Source organism: Eschscholzia californica, unplaced genomic scaffold (assembly GCF_041429995.1).
Source record: "Eschscholzia californica isolate CP2 unplaced genomic scaffold, dmEscCali1.0.p SCAF_1, whole genome shotgun sequence".
Classification (NCBI taxonomy): Eukaryota; Viridiplantae; Streptophyta; class Magnoliopsida; order Ranunculales; family Papaveraceae; genus Eschscholzia; species Eschscholzia californica.
In genome coordinates this window covers 70,648,993-70,662,033 of record NW_028238198.1, presented here as the reverse complement: position 1 = coordinate 70,662,033, position 13,041 = coordinate 70,648,993, and the positions used below count along the sequence as shown (strand labels likewise).

General features: G+C 33.3%; 2 long non-coding RNA genes across 2 annotated transcripts; one reads left to right on the top strand and one right to left on the bottom strand.

Annotated features, from left to right (window-relative positions):
* Window positions 1–550: 550 nt before the first annotated feature.
* On the top strand, window positions 551–1,758 carry LOC147568758 (uncharacterized). The gene is made up of 2 exons (XR_015238432.1): window positions 551–708; window positions 1,431–1,758. It is a non-coding gene; the product is annotated as an uncharacterized LOC147568758 (long non-coding RNA).
* Window positions 1,759–4,079: 2,321 nt separating this feature from the next.
* Window positions 4,080–7,200, bottom strand: LOC147568757 (uncharacterized). Its single transcript, XR_015231124.1, has 5 exons — window positions 6,932–7,200; window positions 5,897–6,366; window positions 5,522–5,674; window positions 5,238–5,328; window positions 4,080–4,383 (listed from the first exon to the last, which is right to left on the bottom strand). It is a non-coding gene; the product is annotated as an uncharacterized LOC147568757 (long non-coding RNA).
* Window positions 7,201–13,041: the final 5,841 nt, after the last annotated feature.

Here is a 13,041-nt window from a genome sequence, read left to right as displayed (position 1 = left end):
TTATATCCCTACTGTGAAAATTGTCAAAATTTGCTAAACAACCAAATGGATACATATCCACTTATATTAATTAAAAGATACATATTTGAAACTACTTGAAATTGTAGTTATAGGAGTGGAGATACGTTTATCAATTAGCCAATACAAATGGTTGCTTATATTGTTAGATAATTTAAATTATTACAAAGATAAAGTGCCCCGAGGATAAAATTTACTAGTCTCTTCACCGAATATATATTATTTCGGTGACACAAAAAATGTTGAAAATTTGGACATAAATTAATAAAATAATTTTTGAGTCTATAGACCAAAAATAGGGTCCTAATAGGAGATTTAATCCTCTATAATCCTAAAAAGGATTTAAAAACCAAATTAATCATCATAAAAGAGATCTAGTCCATTTGTATTCATCTCGAGAGAAATATCAAATCTCTATAATATTTAATCCTTATTAATACCTATTATAACCTTTCCATATATTTTGTAACCGTTTTTGCCAAAATAATCATGTATATATCATTTCCTTAATTGTCTCCATCTTTCTCTCTCCAATCAGAATTATAATGAAAGAAATATTAACAAATCTAATATGTAACCGTAATATAGTATATCTCATTTTCAAGAACATTAACCTAGTTGTTTAACCACTATTAACATCAGAACTCTACATTCATCTCCATTAAACTTATCGAAGATCAATTCTTGAAGGTAATTATTTTTGCTAAAATCATAATGAGAACATTCATTTGTAAGATTTCGTTTTTGTTTTCATGTATTTGATATTACTGTTTTGTATTTAGATTCATTTTTAAGATCTAATAATTAATTTTTTAAACTGTATCAAATTGTTATGTATTATTTCTGAAAAAACGATTCAATTGTAGATCTTTCTCATAATATATATTTCCATCTTTGATAGATCTGAAATGGAAGTCTAAACTTCTCTCTCTCTCTAAAATTTTAATATCAATAATGAAATCTTTGATCTTTATATCATATTTAATGTTTTATTGAATCTAGGTATGTTCTATATCTTTCAATTTTCGTGGTATGTATCTTAAGATTTTCGTTTAATCATTACTGAAGTTTTTTTCAGATCAGATTCATCTTCACTGACGGACTCAGATTTGCGGTATATTCAGATTCATTGTTTTCTCTGGATATAAAGTACATGTACTTTACGCGTACTTTTTTCACAAAACAGTTGCCGTTTATAGTACAATAAATGTTCCAAAAATTATATGTAATTTATTGCACATTATACATATTTTTTCACATAACAGTGACCTTGTGATTCGAACTAACGTTATGTTTGTCTTCTAACACATTATGAAGTTTAACAAACAGTATGCATAATTTATTCCATTATACATGTCGTTTCCAGTAAATTGTTTGTTTTGTTAACAAATGTATATGTTTTCTTTTTGCAGTTTTGTTGTTACTTATGGAATTTGCTACTGAAGTTGGTCATTTGTTTCCTGGTGGTGCAAAATCATTTGGATATGCTCTTCGACAATATAGTGTAAATGTTGTTTGTCCTGCTCAAGACTACATATGCTCTTCGACAATATAGTGTAAACGATTTTTTGGTAACAGAATGTAAACGATGTGTAATGTAAAAGAAATTATGTGTTATGTAATAGAAAGTATGTGTAATTTACTGAACAAGACCCAAATACATTTGATAAATTACGTTGTATACTTGACTAATGATGGTTTATTCGTCATAAATAATACATAATTTACGTATTTGTTTCATAATTTGTATTCGATTTGTATTTATGTATGAGTAAAAACGAAAACAAATGCTGCTTTAATGTTCCCAGAAAAATATACTATTTCCAAAACTGAAAGTTAAGTGAGAGAAAGTGATATATATGTTTTGTATATTAACCCCCAAATCACGCTAAATTGATGCTAGATTGATTCAGATAATAGGAAATAAAAAATTTGATTTCCAAATCTGTTTAGAGGAGAGAGAAATTATGATTTGTTTCTATCTTTTTTTTTCTAATAAATCTCCATATTTTTGGCTAATAAATCTCCATATTAAATCTGTAAAGAAGAGAGAGAAAATTGATTTGGGAAAGTTTAGATTTTGTTTCTAAACAGATTATAGAAGAGAGAGAAATTTTCGTGAGAATCTAACCGTTTTTTCCTAAATTTATCCTAAAATCAAGGTACATTAAACCGATTGAAATCCCAAATGAAGTAGGTTTAGAGAGAGAAAGTGTCTTTATGAAGATTGGTATCCAATCTGTTTCGGCTGAATAAAGATCCCCCACAAATCACGCCCACGGGTTTTGGGAAAGTTTCCTAAAACCCTCGTAAATTCAAAAAACCCGGGGTTTTTTGATTTGGGATACATTTGGTATTACCCAATAAATTAGCCATACTTTATACCCTTCTTGTAAAAGGACCAAAAATCCATAATCTAAGAAGAATGGTCTATAGACCTATTATCAAATTAATTTTGGTCTATATACCCATGGACTCTTAATAAAATTAATATTATAAAAATTAAAAGAGATTTGTAATAGTTGTGACTATTCACAATAATAGTTTGAATTCAAATTTACTAGTCTTTTTTTTTTTTTCTAATTTACCAACAACATTTATCGGAAATCTAAAATTGATAACTCACAACAAATCGAAATAAAAATTGTAAATTTAAAGAAAAAAATTTTAACTTCCCGTTTGTTTTTAAATTTACCACTTGTAAATTTAAAATTGACAATTGAATCAAAATTCCTAAGAAGAACTCTTGGATATTGAAAACACAAAGAAGAATGAGTAATAAAGATGATGTCGATTTTGGAAAGAAAATAAAGAATTTAAATCGATTTAAATAGGGAAGAGACACTAACAAACTCATAAAAAATAGGGAAGAGATACTAACCAATAAAAAAGTTTAAATCAATTTACACTAATACCCTTCTATTTTGATTTAATTTACATGAAGGAGATATTATACCAGACTTGTACCCTGAATTGTTTTAATGTATGCTAGGTATATCCCGTGCCTTCGGCACGGTAAAACTTCTTAGGTGCGCTATTAACTATTTAGCAGGAATGGAAGTCGAGTAATTTTATTGGTATTCGTATATTGCAATTGTTGTTTCTTAAACTATTCCAACTCGTACGAATAAAATCATTAATCACATAATGTATCGCACGGGAAAAATGAGAAACCTAAATTTTTTTCATATTTTTCAAGATGTAAAAAAATTAAGTACTGAGGTAATACGTATGGTAGCCTGATCTATTGACCAAACAATAACCTTCTAAAAAGAGTTCGGTGCTCAATCAACTTTGGAGATCATAAAAATATATGCGTGTACCAAATGATGTGTAAGCCTATAACATTAACAATTCACAAGGTTGCAGCTCTAGCAAATATTTCTTGTGTTGTTCTTTACTGCAAATAAATGTTGTATACAAATCACCAAGTGGTTTTACATTAAGCTTAAACAAATTTTTTTTAAGACAGTATGCTTTGGCTTCCACAACAATGTTACTAAGATGTAGTCATTACACAAAGTTATAGTGGCATCCATACATGAAATTAATACACAAATTTTTAAAGGGCAAGGTGTTTTTCTCGAACAAGTACAAAGATTATTTATCCTGAGAAAAATACTCACTCTTGCATCCACTTTCTTCTCATTGAAAATGGTTGAGTTCCTCCACTTCCAAATAGTCCAAGAACTTGTAACCGGATGGTTCCAAAGGTTTTACTCTTGTCACATGTCGTTTTCACCCTTTCAACTGAAACATTATATCTGTAATGGTTGACAGCATCGAAAAAAAATGTAGGAAAGAAATGAAATATGATTTCTTACCTTTCCGATAGTAGACTTGTTAAGATTTCTTTTTCTGTTGCCTTAATTTATGGAGTCTCTGAGGTGATAATAATTTGTTTTATTTTATTGTCTATCCAAACTACATGAGAACCTATAAATTTCATTCTAGTCGGCAATGTTGCCTAGCTGATACCTAACTGCTATATATAAATACTACAAACAATCATAACATGTTTTATGCATACCTGATATTGCTGGGAATTTTCAATTTATCCATGGTCAAAACCGATATCTTTATACCAACTTGTGCAAGTTCGCCCAATTTCAACAACCAGAAACTCATTTTAGACATAACAAATTGGCATCCCATGTCAATTGCAATGTGAATATTTGAAAAGAAAACTACGCAAGTTTTTGAGATACTTGCACCACATTTGAAGCTTGTCTTCTATTGTAGTAGCATAGAGAAGAATAATTATTCTCTCTCTACTCTGCGACCTCGTCGGACATTACTTCACAATCCACACCAACTGAGTTCTTTACCTTCGAATATATCATTAAACGGTTCGTATTCTTCCTTCTACAGTCACAATATGCAAGACAAAAAACTTTTGTGAACATCCTTTAGCATAAAGGCAAGAAAATCTACTTAATTCACAACAACAACGAAACGATATTGATTTAAAATCATATTTCTTGTACTTAACGCAGAAACCAACTGAAGAAATATAGGAACCAAGTTGTCTCTACCATCGAAGTTTATTTATAGCCACACTCAACTTAGAGAAATTATAGCTCTTACTCTAGTTTTTTTTTCAAAAAAACATCTAACTCTTTTAAGGGTTGAAGAAGGCTTTTCCTTGCCCTTTGGGATTTTCAACACCTTCACGATCTCCTCTGCCAAAAATAGTTGTATGATCATACCACATACAACCAATGAGTTTAGCTGAAAGCAACATGGTTATTAATAGAGGTCCTATTATTCAAGACAGGGTACACCTCTTGTGCTTAATATTCATATGTAAAGAATCTGAAACGCAAGAAATATTCTTATGGGGATATGCACAATTTGCATCAATTTATAAGATAGTTAAAGTGTTAAACAACATATGTCAAATGTAAGAACTACATAGCTAAATAAGAATCCTTACCAATATCGCTACCTTGAAACCGTAGTGTTGTACAAACTGTTTATGCTAATATGAAAATAACAAAACTCAAACCGAAATCTATCATCCTTACTAATAGGATAGTGAATAATAATCTCTCAGGGAATGTAAGGAATGCCCTCGTACTAATTATATGGTATAAGAAAAGGAGTTTGCAGTGACATTTTTTTGTGAATCTATAAAATGACAAGGTCAGTCAAGAACATCATATATCAAATGGTAGTTGTGATTTGAGGCGGTCCTTAAACAGCAAAATAAATCTTACAACAATTTTTCGACAACCACGAGGTCGGAGAAGGAGGATTGAGTTATTGCAAGCCTCTATGACTTGATTAGATATGATGAACTTTAATTTTCTGCAAATCAAACCTTAAAACAATCAGTTACCTAGAGAATCTGATTTGGAAACAAATTAACAATGAATGAAGAAACAATGGTGTAGATAAAGACATATAATTACTGTTTGGGTATCAGAGAAAGCAGAGAATAGAGAAATAGGGTTACCAAAGTATATATACTCAGAGTACATGTAAGAGGGAAGAAACTTACATATGTGCTTAAAGCACGCTAATGGGGCAAATATAGCAAGAGTAGTAATAAGCAGCACGAAGAAACGACCGGTCAACCAATGTACTCCGAACCATCCCTCGAGGAGAACAGAGTGATGCTTCCCGCCTGAAGATGTCCCGAAAAGTATATCACCTTAAAAGAAACCCAGAAAGAAAGGATTCAAAGCCGACACATTTGGCACTAATCCCCAATAACCAAAATAACTATGACAGAGTCCACAAACTTTTTCTGTTAACCACCACAAGTTTCTAATAAATAAACTAAAGCAAGCACCCATAACGTAGCAAATGATGTTCGAAGAAAAATAATAAGCAAAAGCAACAACAAGTATCAGTTGCACAGAAATTACTATACCAATTATAATCATGTAAACGATAAGCACGCCAACACAGATCTGCAATGCCATCCCCCTAATCTTTCCAAAGGCTTCTCCCATGAGTCCTCCATAAGAAACCGATTTCTCTGCCCTGCTAAACCCTAGCAACAACTCAATTGATGCTTCTGTTAAGAATGTTGTAAGTATGATCATGAGAATCCCAGGGATAAGCCCCAAAACCTCCATGATCGCTGGTAAAGGCATAATTCCAGCACCAACAATGGTGGTTGATAAACCAAAGATTGCTCCACTATAAAGGCATAATTCCAGCACCATCTTCATCTTGCTTCCTTAACAATAAAGGAGCATTCTCGTCGAAAACCTGTTTGTTCTTTCTTGACCTCTTTTGTCTAGGAAGGGGAAGGCTTCCAGTTTTCATTTTAGCATTTTGAGTTCAGGCTTCCCAATCAAACTTGAAATATAAGGAACTTCAAATTGAAAATAATATCTGAAAGACAAGTGGTCAAAAATAAGTTCACAATTTGAATAAGTGGAATAGAAGGCACAAAAATGATAATTTTAGTGGGTTTTACATATAATGAATAGGATTCAATTGGTATCAACTACTCTCTAATCAAATACAAAGGAGAAAACCTAACCTGCACCTGATCACACAACAACAATGATCCCTAAATTGAAAACATGAAATAAATCCTAAACGGACTACTAATGCAACCCTAAAAAAAATACTAAGAAAATCTGAAAACAAAAAAGAACAAAAGCATGAACTAAGAACACAAAGAAGATCATAAGAAGAAAAGACACTCCCCTCATTTTAAAATTATCTTACCAAATACCCACTGATCTAATTGAAGAAAGAAAATGATTTTGAACCCATTGAGCCTAAAAAAAAGAGATACCAGAAGACCTTGAGATGAATGTTCAATTACACGGCAAGCCACGACATTCTCATCAGCATGAACTCGAACACATTGGTGAATTATGTGCTTGAAAAAAATAAAATCCATTTGAGAGAGAGATGGAACCAGAGAGAGGGGAGATGATATGATTACCATAAACCGTCCAAGTTCTTGTCTTTTAGGAAGAGAGACGCTTAAGTTGGAGTCGATTTTGTTGTTGAGAAGAGGAAGAAATTCAGAATCAACTCGAGTAATGAGAGAGAGGTGTGTAACGTTGTAAAGGAAAAGATAGGCGAAAGAAGGGTTTCGATGGCTAATTCAAGGAGGATCTAAGGGTTCAGATTCAGTTGAGACTGAAAGGTTTAAGATTTGAATAAGTTTCATTTATTTTATCCTAGTCAGCCTTGTATTTATTTTGTCCTAGTCAGCTTACCCAGTTCTGTTTTGTTATATAGATGATAAGTGTTTCTTAAATCTGATTTGAAGTGATCAATATATATCAAAAGTGTAAAGAATTTGAGAGAGAAGAAACCATTATATTAGATTTTATGCTAATAAATATCTTTTCCGTAATCATCATGTTGACATGTTCTTATGCTCCTATCCTGAAATCTCCACAAATTACTTTGTGTAATTTCACAAAGGCTTATCATATCTTGGTAAACAATTTGCCTTGTAACCTTTAATAAGGTTTTAAGAAAAGTGTACCTAGTACACGTTTCAAGTTTTTGATCTCCATCCCCTTTTCTGTTCATCTTTATTTGTTCCTAAGACAAATTTTCTAACAATCTTAAAACATGATTTTGTAATTTCTGGAGATAGAGACTAGTGTGAATCAAGACCTCATGAAGTTTAATAATTTTGAGTGGGTACAAGATAATTGGTGGAGTATATAGGATGATGATGATGGATAAAGTAATGGTACAAGGGGTGACATTAGCAGAGAGTTTGGGAGATTCAGTAAGTAGAAGGATACCAAGGAGTTATGTATCGGATTTCATTTTCACTTTCTCTTTTGTCTTCGTCCCTGAATTCTCCCTATATGGCTTCCATTGTGGCATCCGTGAAATTACAGAGAATATAAAATGAAGAATTACATAACTGTGTCAATTGGTGGTTTCGTTTCCAAACATTGTCTTCTCATAGACATGAAGGATGGAGAATATTAATCCCTGCTTGGTTGAACAATGAACATGGAGGATAGTTCGGCTGTCTTTCCAAACCGGTACCGTTTATGTAGGTAAGTTTGAAAAGGGTCATTTCACTATGACAATTACAAATAACTTTGCATGAGATCAATCAACTTAAAAAGATATGCCTCTTATTCTTTACACTGTTTACAAACTAATTGCAGAATATATACATATGACTATTAGAGAATGCAAACGGCCCTACTTACAAATAAGATTTTTGTGCCCCCATAACTCATTGAAGACAATGATATTATCAGGTGCTACATTGTTAGCTGGAATTTAGGATAATAATGTATACTACTATGTTTTGTGACAAAAATATCAACTTTTATTTTACTTTTTTTAATAGTCCATTTCGGTCTTAGGTTGGGTTTGTTTTTTTGTGGGTGTTGGAATCTGAATTGGCTGAATTGAATTGACTGAATCTGAATTGGCTGAATTAATTTACAAGAAAGATATTTGTTTTCCAAATCCGAATCATTAATCATCATTAAAAAAATTAGATTTATACCCCCTTCATATATTTAAGGAAAGAATAGAAACCATATCTTCACTTTTGCTTTCTTCTCTTTCTCCTTCTCTCTCTTGTCCTCTTTCCCAACGCTTTCCCAGCCGACTAGCGCCAAAACCCTAGTTCATCCAAAATCCTAGGTCGTCCGCAACGGCTGATACGCCCATTGATTTTTTTTCATTTTCTACTTCAGATGATGTTGCCATTGATGATGGAGTGGTATTATTGTTGTTTTGCTCTCTCTCTCTCTCTCTAGCGGAACATTAGCGAAAGCTAGATAGTCGCCGGATTTCACAGGGTTTCGAACAAGATAACCCTCACCAGATTCGACGAGGGTTAGCAAGCCCTTCATGTGGCGGTGTTGGTGGACGGCGAAGGTTCATAAAACCCATCATCTGGTCGTGATGGTGGTTAGGGAGTGTTAGAGACAGACACCGTGTGGTCTTGGTTTTTTGTTGTGCTCTGTGGTGGTGTGGTTGGTGGTGTGGTTAGTGGTGTGGTTGGTGGTGGTCTAATGGTGTGGTGGTGGTGGTGGTGTTAGTGGTGGCAGTGGTGGCGGCGATGACGGTAGTGGTGGTGAAATGAAGAAGATAAAGATAGAGTAATTTTCGGTTTTTGCGAGGTATTTTTGTCATTATTTACTTTCAGCAGATGGGTTTATTTTTCGGACTTGTTTTGAAGACAGAAATAATTGTGTCTTATTTCAACCATTTCAGATGTCAGCCAATATTTCAGATTTTGTCAAATGAAAAAACAAACATCTGAAATCTGAATTGAGATCCAAATAAAAATAATGAATTTATTTGGATAAATTCATTATTTTTATTACATCGTAGCACATACAATGGAATAAACAGTCCTTTTAATTTATTGGTTGGACACTCTCTCTTAAACCCACAATATTTTGGGATCGAATCTCGGTAAAAGCAGTTTATTATCAAGATTTATTTCGTGTAATTTAAGCAATTATATTTCTTTCACAATTCCAAGATTTCATTAATAAAGGAGGTCTTATGGACTTGGGATTTCACGGTCCAGCATTTACTTGGACTGATAATAAGTCGAGACATCATCTCACCCGTGAAAGACTTGATAGAGAACACCGAATGGTTGATAAATTTTTCAGACTCTGGTTTATTCTATTTACCTAGGTATTCACGTGATCATGCTCTTATATTACTTAAAATGACGGTTGAAACTTTAGTTATTAACAAAATTGAAAGATTTGAATGGTTTTAGACAAGACATGCGGACTATAGCAACTGTTTCAAGAATAACTGGGATAATACTACAAGTCCTTTTCTATGATAGGATTATGCAAGTGAAAAAACTTACAAAAAAAATGGAGTAAACGAGCGTTCAATTTGATTCAGGATCGTTTAAAACTCTTTTAAGACAAAGACTTCTCCACATTCAATCTTGTACTCCAACGGACAGTATATTAGAATTTGACAGTAATTATCAAGAAGAGATATTGTATCTTGAAGAAGTAAAAAGATCGAAATTAGATCAAAGGGCGAAGTCTAAATGGGTCCAGAATGGTGATAGAAATACTAAGGCCTTTCACGTATTGGTTTCCCATCGCAGACAGAGAAATCAAATTTCTAGATTAAAACTTCAGTCGGGTATCATATCTACAAACACTAATGAAATTGTAGGGGATATAACAAATTATTTTCAGAATTTGTTCATGGAGGAACTTGTTCAAGAGCCTCCTATAGAGATTTTAAATGCTTTTAAAGTACTATCGGACGATAATCTAGGCTACATCTCTAGGATACCAACAACAGAGGAGATGAAGGCAGTCGTTATGGAGATGGGGGCTTTGAAAAGCCTAGGACCATACGGGCTACCATGTATCTTTTACCAGCATAACTGGGATGTTATAGGAGATGATCTCGTCAAATACATACAGGCAGTCTTCCGTTTAGGTTCTATTAATCCTACTCTTAACTCCACTATTATTGCCTTAATTCCTAAGGTCAGAAATCCGAGTATGGCCTCGGAATTTCGCCCAATATCTGTATGCAACTCTATATACAAATTCATCACTAAATTAGTTGCTAATCGTATTAGACCTTTCTTAGAAGATAATATTATGTGGACCCAGAACGCGTTTGTCCCTAATCGTCAAATTCTTGACAATGTAGTAGTTACTCATTAACTCATTCATTCTATGAACTTGTCTAAAGCCAAAGAAGGTGGCTTTTCTTTCAAGATGGACATGGCCAAGGCCTATGATAGGGTCAATTGGTCCTTCTTGATTAAGGTCCTTAAGGCGATTGGATTATCGGGACCTATACTTAGTCTCATCATTTCTTGTGTCTCTACTGCCCAATTTAATGTTCAGATTAATGGAAATCTATATGGGGCATTTTCCGCTTCTAGAGGTCTTAGGAAGGGGTGCCCGTTATCACCCAACCTTTTTATTCTCACCTCCCAGTCCCTATCACTACTTATTCATCATTATGAGAGCCATTGTATCTTTGCAGGTTATAAATTGAATAATTATTGCCCCTCCATTACTCATCTACTCATTGCAGATGACCTATTATTGTTTGGAGAGGAAAATCTAAATAATTTAAATGCTATTTTACGCCTCATGTCTGAATATGTAGAGTTTTTCGGCCAAGCTGTAAACTTCAACAAATCTTCTATATTTTTTGGATCAGGAGTACCAATATTGATGCAATCACAATACGTGACCCTGTTACAAACACCAAAAATGACATCTCAGACAAAGTATTTGGGCTCTCTCATTCTAAAGAAAGGAAACATAATAGAGTCTTATACCTGGCTTTTGTATAAGTTCAGGAAGTCTCTGGATGGTTGGAAGCAAGGTCTAATTTCTTAGACTGGAAAAACAGTCCTTCTAAAATTAGTATTAGGATCGTATTGCACTTACCCTTTCAGCTATCAAAAGGTACCAAAAACAGTGATCAGTCGATTAGAAAGGGAAGAGAAAAGTTTCTGGTGGGGGCATAAATTAGAGGATCATAAATTACACTTTATCAAGTGGAGTATTATTTGTAGTTCCAAAAAACAAGGAGGTTTGGGTATTAGATCATTAATAGAGTTAATGACTCTCTCTTGGCAAAAATGGTGTGGAGATTCATCACAAATCAAGATGCAATGTGGGTGAAAATCTTAAAAGCAAAATATATAAGTAATGAGGATTTTTGGATCACAAACAGTAAACCTAGACAATCTCCATATTGGAAATCAATTTTACAAGTAAGGGATGTATTAAAGGAACACATTATATGGCAAATTGGCAGTGGAACAGAAGTCCCAATATTAGATCCAAGGTTACCAGAAATAGATAATCATAAACCCATACTTATCCAACCATTACCAGATATTCAATCAGGACACTATTCAGGCCATCAACAATTTATTCATCACTCAACATCACCAAAAGGATAACTTAATATGAAAGGGTACTGAGAATGGAAAATTTTCTTCTAAATCTTACTACTCTATGATTAAAGAGGGCCCAATTCTTCCTGATAATCTTACTAATTTTCCTTGGACATAATTATGGCATAAAAAACATATGAATCCTAAAATTCAATTATTTATATGGAAGCTAATGCATGAAGGTCTAGCTACGGTGTCTAAAATTGGGAGAAGAATCATATATATTAATCAGGAGTGCAAAATGTGCAATACACAAGAGGCAAAAACTCACACTCATTTATTTGGTACGTGTACTTGCCTTGCTTCTTTACTTTCTTTAACTAATAATCATGTGGAGAACATTAAAAATCCACTTAATAGAGGAGAAGAAGCTAATGAAATATGGTATTTGTATACTTATCTGTTTTGGCAATGGTGGAAACGCCGGAATGAGGTCCATTTCAGCAACAAGAGAATAGATCTACCTCACATATGGTGGTTGACGAAAATGGAGCTTCAAAGAAACCATAATATCATTTATCTTTTTCCCGAATATGCAGGTTCATCAATGGAAACCACCATCTCAGGGATATGTTAAGATTAATGTTGATGGTGCGTTTCGAGCAGAAGGAGGAGCCGCAACAGCTGTGATGAAAAATAGTGATGGAGAAGTTACCGCAACGAGTAAGATTAGGTTTCCCCCAATATCAGCTCTTCATAGTGAGATGAGGGCTTTCAGATTAGGTCTGGAAATGGCTAAAGATGGGAATTTATATGACATTCAAATTGAAGGAGATTCGAACTAATGACATCACTCAGCTACGTGTGTTGAAGCGAGAAATTCAAGCAGAAGTGTCTTATTGTTACCGAAATTCAAATTCGGCCCCTCATTTACTTGCTTATGAGGAATTGGTACCTCAGTAGTACCCATTTTGATGTTGTTAATTGCTCTTTTGTCCTGTAGGATTGTTTTGTATTGGACGATTGTTCTTTGATTTATTGAATCGCAGTTCAAAAATAAAAATAAAAAATAAAATAAAAAATAAATCTAGGAATAGATAGACTTACATTTCCTTCTAAAATGGGTAAATATGTCTTAATTAAAGGTTATGATGCTCATCCTAATTCATGTTGTACCAATGTCATTCAAATGAAATGAC